Source organism: Puntigrus tetrazona, chromosome 1 (assembly GCF_018831695.1).
Source record: "Puntigrus tetrazona isolate hp1 chromosome 1, ASM1883169v1, whole genome shotgun sequence".
NCBI classification, from domain to species: domain Eukaryota; kingdom Metazoa; phylum Chordata; class Actinopteri; order Cypriniformes; family Cyprinidae; genus Puntigrus; species Puntigrus tetrazona.
Genome location: NC_056699.1, coordinates 27129586 through 27151486, shown reverse-complemented (window position 1 = coordinate 27151486; position 21901 = coordinate 27129586). Strand labels below are relative to the sequence as shown.

At 37.8% G+C, this 21901-nt stretch overlaps 1 pseudogene; it reads left to right on the top strand.

The window, feature by feature from the left end:
* The first annotated feature begins 3539 nt into the window (after window positions 1-3539).
* Window positions 3540-20155, top strand: LOC122349174 (annotated as a pseudogene).
* The last annotated feature ends 1746 nt before the right edge of the window (window positions 20156-21901 follow it).

The window sequence follows — 21901 nt, the reverse complement described above, 5'->3', positions numbered from 1 at the left end:
CAGTCAGATTAGCAAAAAAGAACTGATACAAGCATACTGTAAAAATGTCATCTTATTGACATATAAAAAGCACATCAGTTTATACCCACTTTACCTTATTATCACTCAATGTTGAAAACAGTTTTATTTGAGAAAGAACTGGAAACTAATGCTAGCATTTAAAACAAAATGCTAAAATATTCACAATACCACACTGTATATCATACTGAATGATATAAAAAAGCAATGGCTAACATACAGTGTTTCCTGGCTGTGCTAAATAACTATAGCCCAAATTGTTATTTGAAATGAAGCTAAAATCAAACAAAAATATTATTATTAAAACATAAACTTTGCTATTTTCCTACATTTAATTCATTGAAAATAAACAAAAATAAGAAAGGAAGCTGCCTTTACAACTAAATTCAAATAAAAAATATATAGATAGCAATATTGAATTCCAAAACTATTAAAATGACAAGCACACACATTACATTTTAATTTTAGTTAATTGGAATAAAAAAACATAATAATATAAAATAACACTGGTTCTTAGGAAACAAACAAAACATTTATAGCTGATATATTTTTAACCTAAATGTATATGTATTTGTTTGTTGCTTTCTAATACAACTTATAATAAGTTTGCAATTATAAAGAAAATAATTCTATGGGTTTATATATAAATAAGAGTAAACACACACACACCTGAAATAATAGTATTAATACTGCTTTTATATGTATTTATTCTCATTTACTTTAGAAGTTAAAGCTAATTAAACATAACTTCAAAATGAAACATCAAACCAATAGCCAGCCTGCCACTGTCATCTCTTTTCACTTGAACAATGGTCACGTTCTGGAGAGGTTCCCGGAGCACATCAGCACTCTCTAGAGGCAGGCGGGTTCGCTCTTCTCTCTCTGGTAGAAGCAAAGGGATTTCCCAGGCGCGGGCGTAAATCACGCTGGCTGAGCGCAGAGGCGTGTCACGGGAGGCGAGGCACACGGGTAGAATCCACGAACGCCCGATGCGAATCACCCTCCTCACGCGGTACGCGCAGGGGAAGCAAATCCATATCATCCTCTGCGCCTGGGCGTTATCATGTTTCCAGGCGTAGCTGAATGCCATGCAGGCGAAGAAATACAGGGCGTGAATCTGGGCGTGAAGTCTCTTGGAAGGCGTCTCACAGCAGATGGACTTTCACGCAAACCAACAAACCGCGTGTGGCGCTCGAGACAAGGTGGGAGAGCAAACGATCAGGTGCATCGTTTATTATTGCATTTCCATTTATATTGAATGTTTCGCCGAGTCAAACTGGCGCAGAAGTTCAAGTATCACTGCTCATGAGAGCGGACTGGCCACTCTCTCGAGTGAACGCCTCCACACCAATGCAGTTTAAAATACGTCACAGTACGCCGACTGGACCATTATCAAATTCATTTCAATTCTATCCTATCTATCCTCTCAGGTATTTTCCACAACCTTCGCTCTCCTGAAGAGAAAATGAATATAATCGTTTGATCTCGAGTCACGGATGAAGAAAGGAGACATGTGGTATTCATCATCTGTATAAAACCTGTTTAGGGCCAATAAGATTTATTTAAATATTGACTTATTGTGTGTAAGATTGATCAAAGTGACTGCAAATGCAGCCTATTGAAAATGCATTTCCCATAGAAAAGTTTAAACTGTAAATGTGTCACATAATTCCAGTGTATTAGATCGGAAGAAATGCATCCTTAGTGAGCAGAAGGGCTGGCTAAAAATCTTATTTAACCCCAAACTTTTCTCAGGTCTATTATATTTGTCCACCAGAACCTTGTGTTGTTCTTAATCAACATCTTCTTTCTGCACACAGTATCCATCCAGAAACTATTAGAAGTCACCTGCTTACACCATTGAGAATCTAGTAGGTATACCATTATACATCTGCTGGTGATATATTAGATGCGTGCTGCACATCTTATATATTTTATTAAACATATATCAGTTTCAAGAGCTCAGAGAGAGATGCTGCCATGACTATTGTGGATGTTGGTTTGCTGTAAGGGTTTAAGGTCGATAGAGGTGATCTCAAAGGTAAAAATCGAAGTTAAAAACACAAAGTTTATTCCCAAATGTAAATTCGGTGTACCATATTGTATCTGATTCTCATTGTGGGCGATATTTTTATTGCCTGATCAGTTAGCATAAGGAAGAAAAGTGCGTTTAGAAATTTGAGATGAATCTGCAGATTTCTGGGCACACATACTTTAGTCATCTTCTTAGATAAGGTATGCTGGCATTTATGCACAGATAGCAATCTCACATATTTTAGAAACATGAAACTGAACCGATGTACAATGAGCTTAAATTTTTTCTCTATCTAAATGGACCCATGGATTCAATCGTTACTGTACAGTATGCGTCTACTGTTATTGTGTATTATTTGCTTCCATCATACTTTATAACTAGTGATATAAGAAAACACCACTTATGTAGAGAGTATGACAATAAAAACTCTTCAGTTATAATTATTCATTTTTTCTTGGAAAGTGCTTGGTTTCTAAAAGACAAAAACCTAACTTTCAATGAATTTACAGTGTGTGCTTCAAATCCACAGTAAAAGTGCATGCACGTTTATTAGGTTTCCTCATAAAGAGAGGAAAGAGGATTGCCTTCAGAGTGCACAAGATGAATGAAGTAGAGACTACTTCCAGCCACATGGAGTCATCACGCGTATGAGTACAGCGCTCCAGGTCTCTGTGCTGCTCAAAGAAAACCACGACTCAGTGAAAACCTTGCCTCTATTTAAAGTCACGTATTTCCGCAGATGACAACTGTGTGAAGTTCCTACCATCCTCATACCAGAAAGACGGAGCACTGCAGACAGACCTCTGCCATGAGGACCTGTGCCAGTGTGTGCTGGAAAGATGCGCACACCTAGAAACTCAGTACAAACTGCTGAGCGTTTTTAAAAGAAAATCACTATTTTTGTTTATCAGGGATGCATTAAACTCATCCAAGAGCGACAGTAAAGGAGTGTTTTATAATGTTCCATTTTTCTTTTGAGTGTTCTATTCCATCCACAAAATCCTTAGAAATAAAATCAGAAAATGCATCACAGTTTTCCACAAAATGTTCAGCAATTCTTCAAATTAGCATGTACTACACCAAATTTCTCTGAAGGAGATATGTGATACTGAAGACTGGAGTGATGATGCTAAAAAAAATTCAGCTAGCCCATCACAGGAATACATTATATTGGAAATATATTTATATTTATTTTATATTCCCGTTTGTACCAGACTTTGTATTTTTAAACTTATGTTTGTGTGACTTATGTCTATATTCAGAGAACTGCAGTCTCAAAGAAAAGCATCGCATTAAAGAAGTCTCAAGCGGCTTATGAGGCCTGCCTACTAATTGGAAATCATCAGATAAAACACACGCTATCTGCTTGTGTGTATGTGCGTCTGTGTGAAAGACTGCCATTTATCCTCACAGCTTTCACTTCTTTTTAGTTTATAAGACCAGAGTGGTGGGAAGGGCACTTTCGCTGCAAGCAGACATCTACAACATGACCATTGAGCAAGTGCTGAAAGAAGGTATCCTGTCGACCAAAGAGCTCTGAATGTCCCCAACCTCGACCGTTGTGCTGCTCAAGAAATATTTCTGATCATAATCACTTCCGTAATCAGAAAGTTAAAAAATAACAGTATCCATTTGAAATAGAACATTTGTAACATTTTAAATGTTGAGTTAATAAATAATCATTTTAATTTCAGGCACACAAACAGGCGTGGAAGGCAATATATAGAGTCTTTCTTGGCTCACCTAATTGTAGAGAGTTTCTGGGCCTCAGAGAGAAAGACCTACCTGATCATGGGCCAAACCATCACTTCAGAAGTATTGGTGGAAGGTAGGAGCGTTATGAACACTATAGAGACAATTTCCCACAATAGGTTTAGAGTGATCCCTGAGCTTTCCACATCAGCTCTTGAGCTCTGAACACCTGATCTTCATGTGTTTGTGTGGCTTTTCTAGACTGAGGTACAACCTGGGTGAGAGCCTGGATTGAATGCTGGCCATTTACAGAAGGGCCAAGCGGAAAAATACAAAGATACGTTACAAGCGGTATCACTGCGCTTGCTGTGAACTCTTCAACCGGATGCACAGCAATAATCCTTAATGAATTAAGATAACCACTTAAACCCAAAGGACTATTCCTACCACCAATGTAAATCAGGCTGAAGATTTCTTCCAGAACCACTGCAAGAAATCGTTTGTTTATATGAATCTGTTTATAGTTTACAGGGTTAGTCACAGTTTTCAAAGGAGTTTATTATTTAGAAGTCTTATCAAGTGACAAAATTACTCCAGTAATTACAAAGTTAGTAACATTTCTGAATTGCATAATTCAAGTATTATGGTTCGACTACTTTCAGATTACCTTTGGCATCATTTTCCATTTAGACTTGAATGGGATTATTGTACAACAAATTGAGAGAGAAGGAAATGTATTCATTTTAAATATCCGTTTCATGGCACGTTTGGACATGCATTTGTGCAGTTTATTGTGTTTTGAAGACAAAGACCTTCCAAAGTCACAGCAAGCATGGTTAAATGACTAATTGATTGACAATTTAAATATGAATTATTTCTGCGTAGTCTTAGCTAGTGGAAGGTGTGTGCAATTAGAAAAAACTGGAAGACTGTTCAAATGTGTGTAAGTGGGTTCATTTAGACAATAAATTTTGAAAGAAGAAGGAATAAACTGCCCCGAATCAATAAAATTCTAAATAATTTGCTGCATTTGTGTGAGTAATATGTAATTCCTAGAAAACAACAACAACTGTAAACTCTAAATACAAAGCATATCAAACATTTAGCTTTTCTTATCGCTCAGGGAATTGTAAAGCATTTATGGAAAGAGTGATGCATGTGCACTGTATTCACAAAAAAAAAGTCTTTGTACTGTAATCTGATGTAAAAATCAGTGCTTTTTGTAACATACTTTAAAGTTGCTCTATATATACTTTTCATTGCTCGTTTTAAAGTTAATTCAGCTGACCTGATGATTTGTTTCAACTGTCACATCATTGCAAGCAGTTCAATGGATGATTGGCAGAAGACAGAATGACTACATCAACAAAGAGAAAAATTATGAGAGATCAAACTATATTACAATCATTACTGTAGATCAACAACCACCAGCAACAGCTTTCGATCGATTGAGAATTGCGGTTTTTGAACTTCAGGCTCACTGTGAGTTTGCATCACGGCGACAGAAATATACAATTCAAAGGGTATTCGGTTGGCGCGATGGGCCTAAACTTATTTTCACAATATAACAGGTAATTAACTCATTTATTTACTGGCGCATGATACCATCCCAGGTCTGTGCCGCTGTGATGCTCTGAACTAGAGAGAGAGAGAGAGAAGAGAAGATATCACAGCTTTATCACACAGGATAGTGCTCAGCTGAATCATAGCACAGGTCCTCCCACCCATCTTACCCAATGACCATGACAGTAAGGAGGAGGAGGATGGTGATGATGAGGAAGGATGAATATATTGTGAATGCGGGTCTTATGCTTTAGTTCCAGAGCTGGTCAAGGACAAACAGGCCCACGATCTTGCGTGGACTCGCTGTGGCTGGCGGCTGTTGCCGGCTTCATTACCTCTCCTCTCTCTCTGCACCCCACTGTATCAGCATCACACAACACACACACACACACACACACACACACACACACACACACACAAGTTACATGTAACACCATCTCTGATCTCAATTTTCAGAATTTTAAAATCAGTCAATTTCTTAGACAAATGTTATATTTTGTATATGTATGTTTTGCTTCCTGTAATTACAGATCTCAACTTTTGGGAAAAATTCAGCGAAACTTTCCTAATAATAATTAATAACATATAATAAATTATATCACTGATTCTTGAGAAGTGGGAGGAAAAGAGTGTAATATTCAGAAATTAAAAAAATTACACTATTTTATGTTTAATATAATTAAATATTGACTTGATTATTGATTATTGAACAAATGACTTGAATAAGCGCAAAAATATAATGACCTCATTGAATACTAACTCGACCATAAATCACCAGAGACATCAATAGACAGTAATCATCATTATGACGACTCTCAATGAAACAAATGTCTGATTGAAACCCTGTTAATTCTCAGAGCTTCTTTCGCCTGATAGAAAGTCAGTCTATGAATAGTAATCACGTGAAGCTAGTGATGTTTGTGGAGTTATTTTAATCCTCCTCTGCTGGAGATCTTTAGAAATTTGTTGTCTTTATCTTCAGTTGAATTCATCCAGTCAGTTGTGTTTTTTTCTGTTCTTTTCTTTTCTTCATTGATTATCAATGGGTTTATTAAGGCTGAGATGACTCCATATTTAATATACACAGATTTTGTGGAGTCAGATAAGGTCCAGTTTGGTTTATTTGCTTTGCTGGCTGACGTGTGTCATTGCTATGGCCAGCTTTTTGGTGCAGATCTGTCAAACAGGGGCAGTGTTTTGTGCAATCGCTTTGATAGAAAGCGATTGTATCTCTTCCAACGAATCCTCAAAACAGAATGCAATATTGAAATATATTTAATTCATCTCATAAATGATCTTCTTATGCAGCCTCATGTTCAGTTAATAAATGTAGTGCTGTATCCTTTGAAAAACTGCTGTCTGTGAAATGAGGCCAAGACTGGTTTCTCCTAAATGGATTTGTTTTGTTCAGCTACATTCTCTCGCACCCAATACTGAAGGTGGGCTCCCAGAGAAAGTGTTTGTGGAGGCGCAGGACTACTCTGGAGCCAATCTGAATGTTAAAATCTCAGTAAGGCACCTAAAGATAACCGTGTGGTAGCCAGTCGTCGGTTACCCTGAACCCTGGCAAGAACTACCAGGATCTGATCGAGATCGAGGTGAGGCAGCTCCACCAGGACAACAATGCTTTTAGGAGGAGCTTGTCGAAAATGTTTGAATGTAGACATATTGTACAGTGAAATTTCAGTAAATGCCGGTTTGCTGTGTTCCATCTCAGTTTTCTTAGTTGTCTGTCTATATTTGTCTTTGCTAGATACCTGGAAATGCTTTCTCCTTGACAAAAGAAGTGCAGCAATATGCGTCCTGCAAGCCCAGTTTCCACAGAAGCTTATGGAGAAAAGAGTCATGGTGATCTTTCAGTCTGGACACATAGTTTTACAGACAGACAAGACCATCTACACTCCAGACAGCAGAGGTGCGCTGATAAGTAACTGCTCTGCATTTGTTTCCATCAAAGTTCTCACACAAAGATGGTCTCCTAACACTTATCTTCTCCCTGTAAGTTTATTGCCGAGGTGTTTTCACTGAATTCGGGCATGACACAGCCTGTGAAGAAGTGGAGTCAGAGTGGAGATCTTGGTAAATGTGTCCTCCATGTGTATAAAAGTGCAACGAGGTCAAATTTGGAAGCCATAAATAGCACATTTTTGTCTCTGTTGGAGACGTTTGTAGTTACTTACTTTTACTTGTAATTTTGTACTTTTTTCGTCAATGCGTTTGTATTCACGTTTCATAAATATTTCAATATCATCTTCAATGCTGGCAGACACCTGATGGCATCAGCCTAGAAAACAAATCTGTTTATCCTGGTGCAGGAATGAGTGTCAGGAACCTTCAGCCTCTATGTGGACCCGGCCAGGTGAGGACAAGTGAATATTTGAATAAAACTTAAAAAGTTAAACCCTAATATTGCTCAGTCGCTTTTCAAAAAAGCAGTACAATATTTTACCATTAGAAGCTCATTTTAATCCATATTTTGTTTAACAATATATACAAAAGTAAAATGTATATATTATATGATATAATATAATAAGCACCATTTGTGTGTTATACCATTTTTTTGTAAGTCTTTTTCAAATATAAGTGTGAAATTGCAAATAATTTTGGTTTTAAGTGCTATAAAATTGAGAAATGCAAAATTGCTAAAAATACATTACAGTTGTCATTCATAATATAGTATGATATAATAATTCTCTATTTGATACTTTTCAATGTATTAAAAGCACTGTATAAATAAAAGCGATTGATTGATATAATAACAACATAATACTAGTGAAATATACTTAGAAAAGCACATGTTATCTTTCTGTAAAGAAAATATAAATGGAATGTGTATTTAATTATTATTTTTATTTATTTGTTGAAAATTGAGAAATTACTAGAATCTATAAGTTCAAACTAAGATTGTGAAATAAGAGATAATGACCTTTTTATCTGGTGTCCAAATAGCTCGGGCTTGTAGAAACTTGTGGCGTAAGCACAAAACAGCCCAGAGGAAGAACTTCTCCAGTGAGTTTGAAGTCAAAGAGAGAATACAGTAAGTGCCTCTGCGAAATTTTAATGAAAAGAAAATGACGCCAAAGATAAAATCGTAACATCTGCATTTCCACTGATATCAACAGCTTCTTCCCTGTTCCTCCTGCAGTCCTGCCCAGCTTCGGGAGTCTCTTTGAGTCCAGAAAGCCTTCTTCTCATGCTTGATGACAGTCTTACAGTCGATATTAAAACAAGTACAGTACTTTTTAATTTTATTGCATTATTTTGAATCTTTTAAGCTTTCTTAAGAAATGTTTAAGCAGCATTATGTCTTTATAGTAGCTGTCAGTGTGTGTATCCTTAAGGTATTTGTTTGGAGAGACAGTCAATAGATCACGGTTTGTTGTATTTGGTGTAGTGACTGAAGATAAAGGGAAGATAAGTATACCGACTCTTTACAGAGAGTGCAGGTACTACACACACACACACACACACACACACTGCTTGCATTTGTGAGAAAGACCAGACTGAAATGACTCAACCACCATTTTTTTAAAATGGAAAAAGAAATGCAAATTTAGCCCTCCACAGACACCTGCAAACCTACAGTTTAAAAAGGTCTATTTGTTTCATTATATCTCACTCCACAAATAATAGTCTAATGAGATAGAATAATAGATGTTTTCATATGTGGAGAATGAAAAGTTAACACATACACAAGCAATCACACAGTTCTGATAAGACCTGAAACTACTGGTTTTGTATGTTGAATGTGAGATCTGGGATGGAAGTGGAAAAGCAGAGGCTGAAGAGAAGACAAATCCTAGAGACCTTCCCCAAACATCATGCAGCTTATCGACCAGTCACTGTACATTACAGTAGGCGTGTTAACCGAATCTGGTAAGAACTGCACAAAGTCTGATTGAAATTTTCTTTCCGGAAAACAACATAAACATTTTAGACTACTTGAAAACATATCATTTGCATGCGTTTTGTTTCTCATTATTATCATACTTGTGTTTCAGGCAGTGAGAATGGTAAAGCACACAAGAGGCATTCAGATTGTAGCGTCTCCATTACACCATCCACTTCAAAAAGAACACCCACACTTCTTCAAACCTGGGATGCCCTTCGGCGTCTCGGTATAACATTTTATCAAAAGAAAAAACAAACTTACTGGAAGCGTCGTGAAAAAGTTGAAAAAATGTTTACACGCATTTTATATTTTTAGTCTGGAGTTTTTGCATAAAGGTCTACGTAACAAATCCTGACCAAACACCTACTAAAAATGTAGAAGTGGAGAGTCAATCCTGGAGGGTCAGAAGAGTCAAACAAAGAGACAATGGCATATGAGGCTACCATCAACACTCCGGAGGATCATCCTCACTGGAGATCACCGTAAGACCTGCCATCTCAACAGCACTGATGTTCAGTCAGTTTCACTGATGATCGAGGAAAAAATAGACAAGTTAGTAAGAAGCGAGTGGGCATACAGTTCACAGCATCAAAAAACAATATATATATTCCTTCCAGGCAAGACCAGAGATCACAATTAAGCGGGGATCAGCAGGCAGTAAAAAAGATGGCGGCTCAGGCCTACCACAAGGCCCAAAGTGGCTCTAACAACTACCTGCACATCGGCATTGGGGCTGCAGAGCTTCAGATCGGTGATCAAATGAAAGTCAGTTTGAACTTAGGAAGAAGTCCAGGAGTGAGAGATCAAGATTTCACCTTCATGGTGAGAACAACCATACCATGATCCAGAAGAGACATTCTTATGAATGCGGTCTAGTTCTTATGTAGTTTGTTAAATGTTCTAAATGTATTCAGTGTTTTTATCTGCATCCTTTTTAGATCTTGAGCAAAGGTCAGATCGTTCAAGTGAGGCAAGTTTAGCGGAAGAGACACTCTCTGGTGTCTCTGTCTGTGCTTATAACCAAAGACATGGTACCGTCCTTCCGCTTTGTAGCGTATTATCATGTGGGCTCGTCTGAGGTGGTGTATCTGATTCAGTCTGGGTGGATGTGAAGGACACGTGCATGGGAAAGTGATTTAGCCCTGGTGACTAAACACTATAGATTAATCTTAGTTTGTAATGTTCATCTATGTGCTTTGATCTTCCAGCTTAAAGTGGGAAGTTCATGATCCAGTCAATGTCTATAACCCGGTGAAGGTTTTGGCCTAAGAATAACAGGGGATCCTGGAGCCAAAGTTGGGTTAGTGGCTGTGGATAAAAGGTGTTTATGTTCTTAACAACAAGAACAGAATAACTCAAACAAAGGTTTGTGGAGCAGAATTGAAACTCACCGTTGATAATGATACCACCTAAACATATTGCCTTTCTCTCGTTGACTTGTTGCTTCCCAACAGATCTAGGATGTCGTTGAGTCACATGATGTTGGCTGCTGGCAGGAAGTGGAAAAGACAGTATGAACGTTTTCAGCGATGCTGGTCTGTTGTTTGAGTCAGTTCTGCTGGAGGCACCAGCATCAGGACAAATTACTTGCATAGAGATTTAGATCATGTTCAAAAATATCCACTTTAATAACCTCTCAATGAACAAATCTTTGTAAATCCAATACATTTTCCAGATGCTGAATGCCCAGTCTTCATTCTGCGAAAAAAAAGCGAGATGTAACCATAGTAAATTTCCAGCAGTCTCTAGGTAAGAAGAAAGGAAGGATAAACTATATCAATAGATCAATGAAAACAGATAAAAAGCAGTAGATGTAAAAGTATTGTGTTCAACTTTTTGCATCCAGATTTCCTTGGCATGTCCCAAGGTTTGGCGTAAGAGTTAATTCCAGAGTAATTGCCAAGAAACTGCCATCAACAGATCAACTGTTTGGTATATTTGGAATATATGGGTAGAATGTGTCTCAAGATAAATTGATACAAATTTGAGGATGATAGGAAGAAACCTCAGGGATAGGTTTGGGGAAATTGGCATGTCCTGAGGATGAGAGGAGAAATATTTTGTAGATAGCCCTTGTGGTTAAAATAATTGTTTAAATCTTCTGAAACCATTTAGTAGATTAATGTGAGGGACTTTGTTCCTGAATTACCCACTAAATTAGTTTATAATATATATTTGTTTAAATATTGTAGTTTTATAATGTGTGTTCTGCTTTACTGCATATTGAAATAGTGTGTATACCACATAAAACAGTGAGTAACATCTAAAAGTAAATAAACAGCAGTGTTGTGTCGATGTCAGATGAGAACTAATTTTGGTTTGAAACTGAATCGATTCTGAGGTTGATACCGTGCATTCTGACTAAAATGCCACACAAAAATGAAATTTTTCTGTAATCTTAGGTTTGCAACATTGCTGTAATATTTAAGCTTTCTATCAGACCAAATTTTCCTCTTTTGTTAATTTAACTCCAGTGAACAAATACTCTGGTGATGAGAGAATGCTGCTTGGATGGACTGAAGAAATTAGATGATTACACCTGTGACTATCGGGCATCTTTCATTTCGAATGAAGAGGAGTGCAGAAGGCTTTCCTGCACTGCTGCCGTGAGATGACCACCCGTAATGAAGAGACAGCTGAAGAAGGATTCTTAGCCGCAGTAAGAGCATTCTCGACTATAACGTACACATTTCAACCTAAAATCTGCTTGGAGTCCGATGGTCCTTCAATTTACCCCATATAGGTGTTACAAGTTTAATGCGTCTACAATTTGTAGAAATTGGTTTCCAATTTTTTTTTTTTTCAATAAATCAATATAATAATAATCACTAATTCACGCCCAGGTGAAAGCGAGGATTTTGTGAACTCTGATGATATTGTGACACGTACACTCTTTCCTGAAAGTTGGCTTTGGGAGGAAGTGGCGTTGCCCAAATGTTCGTCACTGAACCGCCAGTGGTGAGTTTGACTTACAGCTTCCAGCAGTCAGTGCTCAGCCAGAGATGTTCAAGTTTTAGTAAAAGATGATATCTCTTTTAGTCAAACAACCACCTTACCCAGGGATGGACTCAAGCTGAAAGACTCCATAACAACCTGGGAAATCACAGCCATTAGCTTGTCCAGCACTCATGGTACAGACTCTTGTTGTAAACCACGCAATTCATATTAAAGAAATGTTTGCAGCCATTTCCAAAGTTGTATATTGCATTTTGTGGCATGCTGTTGATTACTCCAGACTTTAATTGTGTTATTCAGTGTTTTCTCCACACTGTTTGGTTTCACTGGAATTACAGTGTTTTGGGCCTGCAATACATGCTTTCTGTAAGATGTTTCTCTCTTTTACTCTATAAAGGTATCTGTGTGGCAGACGTCTCATGAGATGACAGTGGTGAAGAACTTCTTTATTGACCTAAAGCTACCATATTCAGCCGTGCGCAATGAGCAAATTGAAATCAAAGCCATTATCCACAACTTGTACAGCAGGAAAGTAAAGGTCAGATTGGAGGAATGGTTTACCATGATCACAGAATGTGATTTCTCCACTACCAGCCTTCCTTTCTTCATAAGGAATGTGTGAGTTTCATTTCATCTTTCTTGTAGGTACGTGTGGATCTGATGGAAACCAAAGACATCTGCAGCCCGGCTAGCAAGAGGAAAGTTCCATACCATTGTCACGGTAGATGCTAAATCATCATATTCTGTACCTTTTGTCATCGTCCCGTTGTCTTTGGGACGCCATGCCATTGAAGTGAAGGCAGCTGCTGCAGGACGCGGGAATGATGGCGTGAAGAAAGACCTCCTAGTGGTGGTAAGAAAATGAGTTTCTTGAGCAATTAACTAGACGGATCATTGCAGAGTGTTGTTGAAAGAAATGAACTGCTGTACATTTCCTTCAACTTTTCCCAAGGTTTAAAGATGGCAAACATTTGAATCTGATCTAAACTGCTTTTGTTCTCTCTCTCTCACTCATTCTTTGCTTTGTTCTCTTTAGTCTGAAGGCGTTTGACCAAAATTAGTGAAAATCGACAATTCAGTCCTACTAATACAGGTAAGGGCTTACAAAAAAAAAAAAATATATATATATATATATATATATATATATATATATATATATATATATATATATATATATATATATATATATATGGACATTTTACTTAATATTTTGGAGTGGTTGAAAGTGTTTTCTTCTCATTCTGTTTTATGAGTATTGTCTTGAGCCCTACTTAATTTCTGACCTTGTTGTTAAAGTGTTTACCCAAAAATTTTAATTCTGTTATAGCATAATTTCATTATTTTCATTTTTTTCTTGCACGCAAAAAGTAGCTTTATAAATTCACGGCTGAACCACTGGTGTCACATGGACAATTTTATTTTACATTTCAAGGCCTTGAGCGTGTAGTTTCCTTGCCGTCTTGCAGGGTCAGAAAGCTCTTAGATTTCATCAAAAATATCTTTTGTTTGTGTTCTGAATGATCCTGTGTGTTTGTAATTAATAATTAATAAGAGAATTCAACTTTCCTGAGTGAGCTATCCCTTAAACCCCCTCAGTTTCTATCCTGGTCTCAAACAGATGTTAAATAACAGCCACAGCAGTGATCGAAATTCACGTCTAGCATGCACAAATAAGAGTAAACTGTGATTGCATGGTTCTCTGCCTTTCTTGAACAGGTGGTGAACATGTAGAGGTTATCAGGAGCCTTATACTGAGGACCAGGCACCTAACACACCTGCGATCACATATCTATCAGCAATAGGTGACTCTTCTAACATCTGCTGCAAACTTGTCAAATAAAAACAGGCCTGATTTTTACCGGTGTGTCACTCTCACAGGAGACGTAATAAGTATAACAATGAGAAGGCTATTAGCGGCCACGCCATGGCTCCTTGATTATCCAGCCTGGTGGCTGTGGGGAGCAGAACATGATTGGCCTAACGATGCCAGTCATTGCAACCCATTACTTGGACAAAACCAATCAGTGGCACACACCGTGAGTCTGGGCTTAGGCAGACAGCAGTTACGTACATCTCGAGAGGTAAACGAAACACTGCAAAGTCAACTATTCTGCTCCTGTACGCATTTCTATAAAATATGCTCATCTTATTTTCTTAATGAACAGGTTACAATAAACAGCTATCATATCGTAAAATGATGGGTCCCTGCGCCGCATGGCCGCATCGCTCAAGCAGCACCTGGTAACTAATACGCTTGGTCATTAAGAACTGTCAATCAGAATCCTACCAATGTTAAGACTCAGTTTTGCTTTTTTTCTCCTAAAGGTTGACAGCATATGTTGCTAAAGTATTTGCCATGGCCAGTAACATTGTACACATAGACCGAAATGTGATCTGCTCTGCTCTCAATTGGCTCATAGTGAACAAGCAGTTACCGAATGGTGTTTTCAGAGAAGATGCCCTGTAATTCATGGAGAGATGACTGTGAGTAAGAACAGTTTAAGCCCATAGGAGATTTGTTTAAGGAACAAACTGAAATAAAATATATGTACTATATGTGTCACAACGCCATAGCATTTTGATGCAGCAATTTTGAAGCTTTAAGTTATTCTTTTTTCTTTGTATGGGGCCTGATGCTTTACTTTATCTTCTAAATCTTGAAGCGTCATTATGCTTACCACAGTTTTACATTATACTTACCATACCACAATTTTTAATCAAATAAGGTAATAAAGATGATAAAATAAACAGCGCTGTTCTAATAGCTAGCAAACAGACGAACCTAAGTGCTGTCCAAAACCATTTTTTGACAAAAAAACAGTTCTCCACCAACACAGAAGTAACCGCTGAACACCAACCAAGTTTATTAGTAACTTGGTTGGTAATTTGTGTCGAGAGATTTCTTTGTTCCTGAATGTTTATTTGGTGAAACTATATTTTGTTCTGTTTCTCATTGATGGTCAAATTTTTCACAAAACAAGGTTAATTGTGACCTGCCTTTACTAGCTCCTTTATTTTAAAATATCGCTATTACCTCACTGTGCACAGGGGAACGTACATGGGGGAAATTCACAAGCATCCATGACGGCTTTCGTGCTCATTGCCCTGCAGGAGGGGAGAAACCTCTGTGCCGGCCAAGTCTTTGTGAGTCCTGCCAGTCTTTGAGTTAAATGCATCCCTTGAAAACGTTAACGTGCTTCTCTAGCTCACTGCGTTCACCTGTTTATGCCGCTCCCAAATCAACTGTTTGCTTGTTTTTTAGAGTCTTGACAGTAGCATATATAAAGCCGTTATGCACCTCAGATCTCAGTTACATGGGCTGACAAATCCTTACGCCGTGGCTATGGTATCTTATGCTCTTTGCCAATGGAAATGCGCTCGACAAACAAGCCCTGTTGAGAAAAGCCTCTGCAGGTAAAGATACAGCCATCTCTGTTAAATTCATGTGAATGATCGGTTTAACCTAACAATGTACTTTGTCTGTTTACTTGTACTTAAATGTTTAAATGTCATTTCACCCTAACAGCATTAGCATTTCTTGTCTAGGTATCAAAGTTAAGTGATGAAGATGCTTAACAAAAATGCATTTCATATCAACAACGCAACGCAGTATTAAATTAAAAGTCAACAAGTATAAAATCTGATTCTCATCTGCTCTCAGCAAATGTAGATGCTTTAGAACAATCTGTATGTCGAAAAAGTGCTACACACATAAAACTAAGTTGCATTAATCCCAAACAGATGGAAGTCACTGGCCTGCTGGGAGCATTAGCTTTACTTTAGAGGCTTCCGCCTATGCGCTTTTGGCTCTTGTTAAAACTCAAGACTTTCAGAATACGGCTCCCATCGTAAACTGGCTAAACAACCAGAGGCAGTACAACGGAGGATACGGCACCACTCAGGTTTGTAGTCTACATCCAGCATGAGCATCACCGTAAACGATTAAGGCCAAAAAGCTGAAGCCTCATGAAAAAATCCTTTAAATTTGTCTCCTCCATCCCAGGCCACCATCATGGTGTTTCAGGCTGTAGCCGAGTACAGGATTAGCGTTAAAGAAATAAAGCACTTAGATCTGGAGATGACGGGTAAAAGTGGATGGCAGCCCGTTGCGATTGTGTGGAAGTTCACCAAAGACAACACTCATCTCACTCAAACAGGAAAGGTGAGTAAAATAGGTTTTCACTTAAACATGATGGCCTTTCGTGCCTGCATCTTGTAGCACTGATTGTGGTACTGTTTGCTGAATGGCGCACAGAAAAGACTTTGCTTACATCACGTCTTATAAGACACAACCCTTTTAAATAGCTCGTACTGTATTTTTATTTCTAAAGCGGCGCTAAAGGCCCTGTGGTCGGTTCTGTAAAGTGAACATCAACAGTTAACAAGAACAAATGAGTATCATTATAGTGGATTTGTATAGATCTTAAAGTGACAACAGCCTAATATGTCAGCTTCTGTCCGGGTCATTAATTTTAATCAAACCAAGAATTAAACAAGGATTAAGTGTATTAATCCAAGGATTAGTGTATACTTCACTTATGCAGTAAAGACTGTGGTCACTGATGTACGCCTGAAACTTTTATTTCTCAGTCTTATATTAATCATCTACATTCGATGCCCTTTATCAAGATGAATGAAGTATGTATGTATTTATTAATTTAATCCACAGATTCCATCTAATAGGCAGATCACCATCAGCACCAGGGGTTTTGGAAAGGCCTCTGTAACCGTGAGTGACTGAAGAAGGCAAAAAAAGAGAGAATTCTGACCTTACATTAAACCTTAGAGACTGCCTTTAATTGTGTTTTGTTTCGTTTTGTTTTCTCCTCTGTAGATTGTGTCTGAGTACTATGCAAAACCAAAAGAAAGCAAAAGCACTTGCAAGAACTTTGAGCTTGCTTTGGCTTTTGAAAGGGATAATAAAGGTAATATAATATAACTTAACAAAAGTTAGCAAAAAAGCTTGAGGTATGTCTTGACGGTTTTTAAATAATTGCCCGTTACTATCTTGTATACATTCACATTTATTTATTTGGCAGATTAAATATGCAAAGCAGCTAAGAAATATGGAAAATAACAGGAACATTGTCTTTCTTTTTTTTTTTTTAGTGACATATCAAGGAGCGATTGAGACCTACAAACTCATTATCAATACCAGGTGTGCAAATATGTGCATTTAAATCATTTTTATTACCTAATAAACTGAATATCAAAGTTAAAATTTCAAATTTCAGTTTTACAAAAAGGTGTCTCCTTCTTTCTTTCTGTAAGCATTCTCAAAATCTATTTTTACCAGCCCAGTATAATCAAATGGAGTGAGAGTTTAGGAGATCTTTCTGAACCTCTTAATATTTCAAAGAAAGCTTACATTTGCTTTGATGACTCCACAGATATCTGTCTGGTAACAGAGACGCCTCCATGTCTATATTGGACGTATCATTACTGACGGGATTCGTTGTGGATGAGAATGATCTTAAGAGCGGTATGAATCGCATTAGCTTTTGACGAAATGTACATTTTGGATGTCAGACTCTCCAAAACTAAGTCGCTTCGTGGCAGCTATCAACCGGACGTGACAGAATGATTCAGAAATTTGAGATGAACAAGCAGCTTTCAGAGCGAGGATCCCTCATCATCTACTTGGACAAGGTCCGTGAGTCAGGTTTACGTTGAAAGCACCAACATAAAAGTGTTTCCATGTTTTAAAAAGACGCCATCATTACTTTCACACTCGGCAGGTTTCTCATACAAGGAACGATAAGATTTCATTCGGCTGCACAGAATAATGAACGGAGGCTTCCTTCAACCAGCAGCAGTCACTGTGTATGAATACTACTCTATAGGTATGAAGCTGAAGTGCAGGCAAACGTGTGTTATTGGTTTATGCCATCACACTTGTGTATTTACTCTATCGGACATTGAAAGGAAAGTGAGACTGGTGTTTGGGGCTGGTTCGAAGGCTGTCACACCGAATGAGAAGGATACTGTAGGATCGTTGGCACACTTTGGGAGGTCATGCTTGCATTTGTGTGTTTGTTTGGTAACTTGACGCACTGTGAAATCACAATGTTACTTAATATTTTATTCTTTCCCACTGAGCAAGTCTTTTGGACATCCCCTAAAGAGCCACAATGAAAGTTTTTTCCTGTAGAAATTCGGTTAAAATGTGATCATCGTGGACGTATTTTCAACATCTTATTAAATCAATTGCATTTAGACATGTTTCTGGACAGAATAAACACTTTTAGGCTGCATTAAAGTCCGGTGTAAAGTTCAGGGTTTAGAAAGTACATTAATTCGATTGTGCTTTAGTAATGAACGCCTGCTGTTATTGAGAATTAGAGAATATGATGTGTTGTTATCAAATGCCTTTGTTGGTTAAAACCATCGCCATCATGCAGATCAGTGTTTGCTTTCATTGGGCTCTTGACACTTTTATTAACTCAAAGTGATTTGCTTTTTAAGTAACTGCAATATTACTTCACAACTGTCTTCTGTGTTTAGAAAATCGCTGTGTGAAGTTTTATCATCCAACCAAGAAGGAGGGAGCCCTTCAGAAAATCTGTAAGAACGATGTCTGTCAGTGTGTCAAGGTAGCGTGTTTCATAATAATAACAATAATAATAAGGGCTTAAAAGCATAAAACTTACAGGCCTAAAGTTAATCTACAAGTTCATTTTTCATTCCATTTTCCCAAACAGAAAACTGCAGTCTTCAAAAGAAGGAGAACATTATTGAGGCTCATCGTAATAAAAAAGCCTCATGATTCTAAAAATAAATTACGGTAATTTATTATGTGTGTGCATGCTTTGGTGCAAATGAGTGATCGTGTTTTCATATTTTTTATAATTATTAGTTAACGTGGGCATCAGTAAGATGCTAAATCAATCTATTCAATCAATTAATAAAGCCACATCTGATCTATTTTTACAGTTTACAAAGCTGTTGTTTTGAGAGAACGCGAGATGACTTAACGGTCTACTACGATATGAGGATTGACCTTGCCCTCAAAAGAGGTATAACTCCTCGCCCCAACCACAGCGTGTCAACGCTTGTAAATCCTGCCGTTATAATTGGCCAGCAGTAAGACGCAAGTGATTCACAGAGGTTCTTCTGATAACTTAGTACAAGTTTAATCCGAGAATAACAAGCCACGCCTGCTCGCAATGGTTTTTATCGCACCGTACATTGGGTTGTTTTGTGCTAACTGGCGAATTTGTGTAGGTCTAGAAATAGACGTGGGAGGGAGAGCAGCGACCTTCTCTTTACAGAGCTCGTGCAAAGAAGCTTTGAACCTGAAGCGAGGTAGCAGCTATCTGATCATGGGCCAGGCCGATGACGCCCAACTGGTTCGCAAAATGTAAGTGTGTTTTGTCCCATGATCCTGATCTGTGAATGTGCATCTATAAGAGCCTGAAATACGAAAGACTTTTACGAAAGGTCAAATGTATCTCTTTAATTAAAACTGCATACATGCTGGTGCGTGTAGGATTAATTGTGTAGCGATTTTTATTGAGAAATTTGCTAGCGACTTTTGCAACTAATTACAAAGACATTGAATTAAGCCCAAGTAGAAAGACTAAAGTAGTATTTTCTTGAGCCGGCAGTGCTGTGAAGCAGATATCACTGATTTTTGCGAATACGCCTACATTTTATAATAGCCTCATTTTGTCTGTTTTGACGTAAGCCCTACTTTAACGTGCTCTTCTTCCCAGCGGTCAGTATGCTCTGGGCGAGAGGACATGGCTGGAGTTTTGGCCCAGCTTGCAGGAGAGCAAGACTAGCGCTGAACTGAAGGAAAATACAAAGGCATGTTGAGTCTCCAGCAGGATCTGCGCTTCGGCTGCAGCTAATACGTCACACGACTATTGCTTCAAGATGCTTAGTGACTGAATGAAACATTACAAAACAGAAAAATCAGTGTAGCTTCATTTTCAACTTGCATGTATGTTAAACATGAGTTATCTGTTCATTTTGATTGCTGATGTTTTATCCTATGTCATTTGCCATTATCCTGTTGCTCAGTGGTGAATTAATGTATACCTAAGCATGACTTGTTACACCAGCCAATCTGTTATTGCATGACACATGCACGTCTAAGCAAATTTCCATAATAAATATGGTTGGGCAAGATCACCTGTTCTGATCATCCCCTTTATTCACTATTCCAAAACAACAAACTTTTAGCAAGTACTGATTTATTATTGACGGCGATATGCAATTTTTTGAATGCTTGTTTATATTTACCCTTAGAAAAAGATTATTCAAGAGTACTATTAGTATACTCCTTTTAAACTTAAAATGGGAAAGTACACTTTTAACGCACATGATTCACAACAAAGGTAACAATTAAACTTAATGAATCTTTATTATTGTAACAATAACCATTTTATTAGCTCTAGAGCAACAACTGTAAAACAAACCAATTGCATAATGTAGTATGCTGTAATGCACTTTGGGGAATCAGTCATGAGTAAACTTAAAGTGAAGGATCAAGTACCTCTATTGTTCTTTTTAGTTATTTGAACTCTTGTATAACTAAACTTATTCTAAGCAATTGTCAGAACAACATACTATAGTTTTGAACTTTGAAAAATTTATAAAATACACGTTAATACACTTTTTAACCGTATCATCTTCTAGTATTTTTTTACTTACTGTGTTTTAGATCTTTTCTTTCATCCTGGTCGTGACTCTGAGTTTGGTGTCCAGTTGAGTTCTTAATATTTCTGCATCAACATTTTGATAAATATCCTCTATATCCATTGTTTGCTGTGTGTCTTATAGTACGTCTTCACAGATGAGCAGTGATCGTTAAAATACTGAACAGTATTTTTAGGACTGTCTTCACAGGAACTAGTTTCTTATCACACTGGTCTTTGGTGAGAATGAAGTCCTGCAGTCAGCTGCGCCACTAGTGTTTTGTACATTTGGTTACACGTCATCCTTTTTAGAAGACAACAAGAAGAGTTAAATGTATTTAAACATTATTACACAGACCAAACCTTTAAACCTTTAAAGCAAAACTTACTGGCTTGGTTCGTCCTCTGGTAAAATCAGCTGCTGAGTTCATTTCTGGAACAAAAATATGGCAAGAAGGTGTTTTGAGACTAGACAGACTGTACAAAGCCCCTGCAAATTATGGACTCTGGATAAGTGCCAGGGATTGACAGACTTCCGGTTGAAATTTATAAGTTCTTTTGGACAGAAGTAGGGGATCTTTTGCACGTGCTTAATGACAGTTTGTCTTCAGGCAGGTTGCCGTGGAGAAGCCCAAAAAAGAACTAACGTCCTGTTTCACTTTTCTGCACTAATTATAATTTACTTCCTATGGATTTAGCTCATAAGTTAAGAAAAGTGATGGATCAGGTGGTGCATTCAGATCCGATTTATTGTGTTCTTAGTAGGTCTATTTTTGATAATGTGACCCTTTGTGCGGATATCTTTGATGTCTCCAAGTTGTTTGGTATTAATATTGACTAAAAAAACTTTTTATAGGGTTGAGCATCCTCCTGGGATCGCCACCTTAATGTGGTGGAGGGGGTTGAGTGCCTGAATGACCCTAGGAGCTATATTGTCCAGGGCTATATGCCCCTGGCAAACAAGCCAGACAAAGAGTGGTGCAATCCCCGAACCCGGTGGTGGACACAAGAAGTAAGGGATGCTGTCAAGCTGAAGGAGCCCTATCGGGCCTGATTGGTTCGTGGATTTCTCTGCAGCATCATGTGGAGGCGGGGAGTACTGGA